This window comes from Bombus pascuorum, chromosome 8 (assembly GCF_905332965.1).
Source record: "Bombus pascuorum chromosome 8, iyBomPasc1.1, whole genome shotgun sequence".
In the NCBI taxonomy this organism is placed as follows: Eukaryota; Metazoa; Arthropoda; class Insecta; order Hymenoptera; family Apidae; genus Bombus; species Bombus pascuorum.
In genome coordinates, this window is record NC_083495.1 from 17,034,080 (window position 1) to 17,040,441 (window position 6,362).

The 6,362-nt window shown below is 35.4% G+C and overlaps 1 protein-coding gene across 1 annotated transcript in view; it reads left to right on the top strand.

Moving 5' to 3' along the window:
* The window catches only part of LOC132909575 (small ribosomal subunit protein uS10m), a 262,722-nt gene that overhangs the window by 212,423 nt on the left and 43,937 nt on the right, over positions 1 to 6,362 (top strand). The gene's annotated exons all lie outside the window — the stretch shown is intronic.

Sequence of the window (6,362 nt, forward strand, 5' to 3'; positions counted from 1 at the left end):
GCAACTACTAAACTAATATCGATCGTTTCTTACCAAACATCCTGGATATCTTCGATACCCATTTTCCATAGGCTTGTATTTCCGAATCGATCAGGTTATTCCCTTTTTCGACTGTTTCGTGTCAAGATACTTCTTCTTAATCGTAAAGCCGCGTAAAAGTGTTTTTCAATTATGATCAAACGCGATCCAGCCCTTTAGAGGTTCTGTAAACAACCGATTGTTCGAGATAAAAATTCCACGGGATAAAAACGGTACGCGCTATTTTGCGCTGCATTATTCGATAAATAAGACGAAATATCGGTATTACTTGTAAAACTCGGATAGCACTGATCTATAACGTAATGTATGTACGTATGTATATAACATTAATATAAGCACGTATTTCAAATATAACGAAACGGCAATTCACGCACGTACTTGCTTTGTGAAAAACGAAAAGGTGCAGCTGATTCCGTTATAGTTTTTCTCTTCAATTTCCTAGCGCTTTGTCACGCTACGATACGCTATTCTAATTTTGTACGTCAACAAATGGAAGAAAGATTCGCTCGAAAGCAAAAGAAGAAAGTTTTCCCTATTCTATTGCGTTTTATGTATTATTTTCGGCCGCTAATTCTTACACGCTAAATCTCTATAATCAAAATATGTGGTTTAAATATGGCGTACACCAGCACCGATTATTACAAACAGCACCAATAATCAATAAGTAGTAAACAATCGATAAAGCACATATCACGATTTTCAAAGTACGCTTAGAATTCCATGGTTACTATTCAAATTTCTATATTTCCTAATACTTATATGCTGTCAGCTTTCCATCTGTAACGTCAGTTTTTATCGGGAAATTTCTACGATTCTATGGATTATTTCACGAAATTTTCATGTGCCGCGCTAACAAATATCAAAGCTTAATAATTTTATCTAAACGGTCGCGTATAACCGACTTAGCTGTTAAACTAATCGTTAAATCGATATATTATATGCAGTTAAATAAAGTTAAAATATTGAACATACACATGTAACATGGTATATTTAAATAATTGGCAAAGAAACAACGATAACTAACGTAAACGTCGACGAAGGAATAAATGACTTAATTGGTCAGATTTTTACTTGAATCTTGATTCGACATCGATATCTTTCAAATCTGAATTTTTCACCGTAGGTACTTGTAAAATATATGTACATATATAGGTATTTTATAGAAAATATCGTCAACGTCGAAGCGAAATAATCGTCTACGCGGGTGTACTCGTCGGTACTTCGTTACGCGTAATAGAATCAAAGCTTTTTCGAAAATAATTGGCGCCGTGTTTCCAAATACACGCGTATATTTTTCGCTGTAAAACGTAGTCGAACAATGGTACTACTCACTTTCGTTCGAGTTCGTAACATATAATTTCCAAATGAATTTGCTAATGGCTTGAAAAAATAAAGCGAAAGTTTAAATAATAAAATATCGCTAACTAAATATCGCGTGTCCGCACGCGAACACGTATTCTCGAAACGATCAGTCGCGTAATCGGAGGCTTTCGTTCGATTTTGATCTCTGTCGGGTTCGATCGATAAGTTGTTACTTAATTATACGATTATCTAGCTTGGTTGTGCGCACTCTGAAAGATCGACATTACGTAGGAACCGATTAGAAGCTGTGGCAAAATCCACCATGAAGTAATCCGCTTGTAGTACAGTTTTACGCGTGCATTCCATATCGTATTTGCGTTCGTGCAACATTCCTATACTACAGAAACAACATTTCCTCGTATCGATTTCCTTTTCAGCCAACAAGAACGCTTCGAACTAAAACAACCGAACGTTTTGTATTTTTTAACTATGCGTTTTGAGCTGTGCTAATCTTACGAGTAAGTTCTGTATATCCTCGCTGATTCGTCCGCATTTTCAACTTACATTTACCGTTACTTTACGGTAGATATATGACATTAGCGTCTACCGTACGATCGAAACAAATAATAAACAGGTAAAAGTTGATAAACGGATAAATTAGTCGCGTCAGACTTTATCTTTTCACTGTACTTTAACCCTAACCTTCTTCGCAATCATGCGTTCGATGTACACGAATACTTTTACAGTTTTAACAATATTTCATCGCATTTTTTGTTATCAACGTGCTAATCTCGACCAACTTGTCAGCTTTTCTTTTACCGAACATCGAGGACTACGTACACCCGAAAGTTAACTATCGTTGATAAAAAGCACACGATTCGTAGAACATAGAACTCTGCAACGTGCATAAAAATAGAAATAATTTATCTACGATCGTTTGGTTTACAACCCCGTGCTATCGATACAAGTTTTAACGACAACGAGTGGGAAATTAATCGCTCGATCGAAATATCGCGACCTCGACTCTGAACGAACGGTTAGATAACGAGCAAAAAGGATAAACCGAATAACATGACAATTCGTGTTTTGTCACGTATGCGAATATATACCGGTGTAAGATGGAAATCTTTAGCTGATACACCATCGTTTCGATATCCGTGCAACCGTGTTTTGTACGAGAACGGAAGCGAAAAGTGACACTTTCTCGCACAATATGTGTACCTCTTCGTGCTCGCGCAACAACGAGATTCGTTTCAATAATCGTACTTGTCGTTCGCGAAACGTTACATCGCGTAATAGCTGTTTACAATCTGTTTTCAACCGATAGTTAACGTTTAATTATTATTTATTGATCGACCGATATGTGCTTGATAGGAAATTAATCGTATTTACAGTGAAATCGAAATTACAAGCGATCAAGTTGATTCAAATGCGATTCTTCTTCTGTTCAAATAAAATTCGTAGAAACATATCGAGAAACGTATAATATCTTTTCCAATTTTCTTCTATCTTTCTACCTTGATCTCTAAAACGATATCGCATTTTACAAATTATCGTAGTTTACGAAAATATTCGAACGATACTACGAAAAGTACAATTTGTAAAAAGTTGCTCGACGTAAATAAAACGTCGATAAAACATAAAATACAAGAAATTATCAAACTAGGAAGTTTGGTATTCTATAAATAGTATCCTTTCGTGCAACGCACAAAAATGTATCTACGCGTTTTCGCATCGGTAAACAACGAAACTGCTAAAACTTCTTCGCGAATATTTGCGTTATCAAAATAGTGTTTTGCAAATTAACAAATCTTGCAGATCGTGATCGGTACATTCGATATTTGAAATTGTTATTCAGCACCGATAATAATTATATCGATACCAAATTTTATTCGTCGCGATAGTAATTACCATGGAAAGAAACGTATTCGAAACGTACACGTTTGAACGAAATATAATGTAAAGGAATCGAACAAACCGGTACGTTCTCTACAGAAAGTTGAGCGTGTTTAAAGAAACGTGTGTAAGTTAGAAAAAAAAATCGATATAGATATTCGTGCCTTTAATTATAATTATTATCGTGCAACGAATAAAGTTTGTTCGTGAAATAGTCGTAATGGTTGGAAAATTATCATGTACCTATAATTAATGGATAGAGCACGCAACGATTCGTTCGACGAACAACTATTTAAACAGCTATATAAATTAACTTAATGTTACATTAATTAAATTCAAAGTAAGTTATAATAGGACTCGTTTGAACAGGTACACGTTGCGTACGTAGCGACGAGAATGACTCGAAAAAGTTTCTCGATAAGGTCACGCTTGACTAGATCTTGCAAAAGTCTTGCATACTTGAGGGCATATTTTACAAATAACGACTGTACACGTATAACGTATCGAGTACGCATCGACGTTGAACGTGAATCGAAAATGATCGTTACCTACGACGTTACCTAGTTGGTAACGTCGAACGACGAACGTTACCCGTTACCGATATTCAGTAGGACTCGCGTATAGAATCTGATTAACAGCGTACGTATCTTACGGTATGCGAACGTCGACGAAAAGATCTTCTCAACGGCTATTTCTTTTCCTTACGCGATTCGCACGATGGTTCGATGAACAAGAGGTGGAAATCTTTAGAGAATACGACACAAGTGTAACCTGTTAAATGATCGATCACGCTAGATTACAGTTGTCGAACATCGATTTGCCTAACACGATACTTATCCGTGTAGGTTCGAATTTAATAAATTCCATACTGCAAACTAATGTAAATAGCTGTATACGTATGATACAAAGGGTAAACGATGTTCAGCTATGTGCAAACATTTTCTTACATTTACTACACGTATATCAATTCCGCTCGTAAACTTCAATAATCTCAGAACTTGCGAAACTATTTTTTCATACGATTACGTCGTATGATCGCGGTCGCGCTTTAAAGTTTGAGAATATTCCAACAAATTATTATCCTGGTCGTAACACATTGACTTTGATATTTATCCAAACTACTTCTATCTATCAACAAGTACGATCGTAAACATCACACCTTGAAAGACTTAATCTAGAGTTAATTTACAGATAATTCGTTCCACTATCGTTCGCTATCTTCGTACGCGCTATGTAGATCATAGAAATGCACATACACAAAATACTACGGAGAACACGACAATGAAATTATCCATTAAACGTACTTTGAACGACGATCTAACCCATATCGACGAAACGCGCGATGATACATCTTTGTCGCCATTTATACGATTTTATATTATACTCGCGTGTATTTGTACGACTTTGGGTTATACAATTGTAAATCCCCATATTCAACTTTTCCGACTTTAAAGTTAAATTTTCATACCGAGACAAACGTTTTTCGTACGTACGCGATAAGTTGACAAACTAATAAAGCAAATTTCCTAAAACAAGGAGTCCCTAGGTTCGACAGATTTACGCATATACCTATGATAGATACGTAACAACGTGTATTTATAAAAGGCATCCGTAGGTATCTATTAGCGAGAAAATGTGTGCAACAAAAAGATTTTAAAGCAACAGATTTTCGTAGCTACCTTGTGGCGTAGATAACGAACGTATAATCCGCATTCGAACCCACATGAATATTTATCCGAATACCGGGATAAAGATAAAATCGATATTGTGTCGTTACGAGGAACATTTAAAATTATATTAACCTGCGCGTCATCGTCGAGCTTTGTATCGTCGTACAGATTTCGCATTTTCCATCTGTTAAGCGTAATGATATAATCCGACGTGTCCGTTGAGCGTGAACTGCGAATAAGTATTGCTCTCTTTCATTTTCAGAAGAACAATTGCCATCTTGTTACGCTTTATTTACATATATATATATATATATATTTTTATATATTTATATATATATATATGTATATTTAGAAGAAATTAATTGCAAAAGTAACTTCGTGCAATCATTATACGTACATTTCGTAACTGCTTTGCTACGAAAATTAAATTAACTTCAAAACAGTTTTCCTCTTATTTCGATTCTTGCAAACAATTATAATTTACTTCCCAATTCTTTCATCGTTATATCGTTGAAATTTCAAAGATAAAAACAGCAGATTGTTAATAGTTATTGTATGTTATACGAAGAATACAGTCAAAGTAAAGTTACTTTTTGCGTTTTAACGAAATACGCCTTCGTGCTATTAAAGGCGAGTTTAGACACGGATTCAATGAGACGTATAGTTGACAACTATACAATTTGCATGTATATAATTTACATGTGCTTTGCGAATCGACAAACGCGTAGATTTCTTGAAATTTGAATCAAGAACGCGTAGCGTATAGTCGGTATTTTTTCAAATACATTATTAATTTTCCACTAACTACGTCGATATTCGTAATTTATTAATAATCGTATAAAACATTGTCTCGTCAAATTACCACGATCGTGGTAATACGCTTTACGAAAATAACGTTTTACAAACGTCTAATTTGAATATGAAATTTTCAAAACAATTCACAAAAGACTAGAACGAGAGTCTTACGTGTACCTATACGAATTTCGAAGGAACGTTCGAAAAATTGTCATCGTCGGTAAGCGATATGCCGAAGCAATTTACTCTGTGCGTAACTAATTTGGTAATCGATATAGTTAAAGAAGTTCCAAGATCGATGGTGATAAATTTCGAAAGAAGAGATTTTTTCCTAATAGAAATTGCGATAAATATTCGAGGAAAAGAGTTTTTATTTTTTTAGCTTATCTCGTGAAACGAATTAACCGTCCCCGACGAAGTGATCGACCGGAGTCGAGTCTCGGATCGTTACTGTCGCTAAAAAAGAAAGAACACCAGCGTTTTATAGTCACCGTAAAAACACGAGTAACCGTATCTCTAAAGCGGGGAATCGGTTGTCGATCGTTGCACGTAAAAGTCCGTGTTGCTCGTCGAAAAATACAAATTCGGTCTTTGCGTTTCATCAAATTCGTAGTCGGCAGTCTTTTTATCGATTAACGGACTAACCAGACGTCGGGTCAC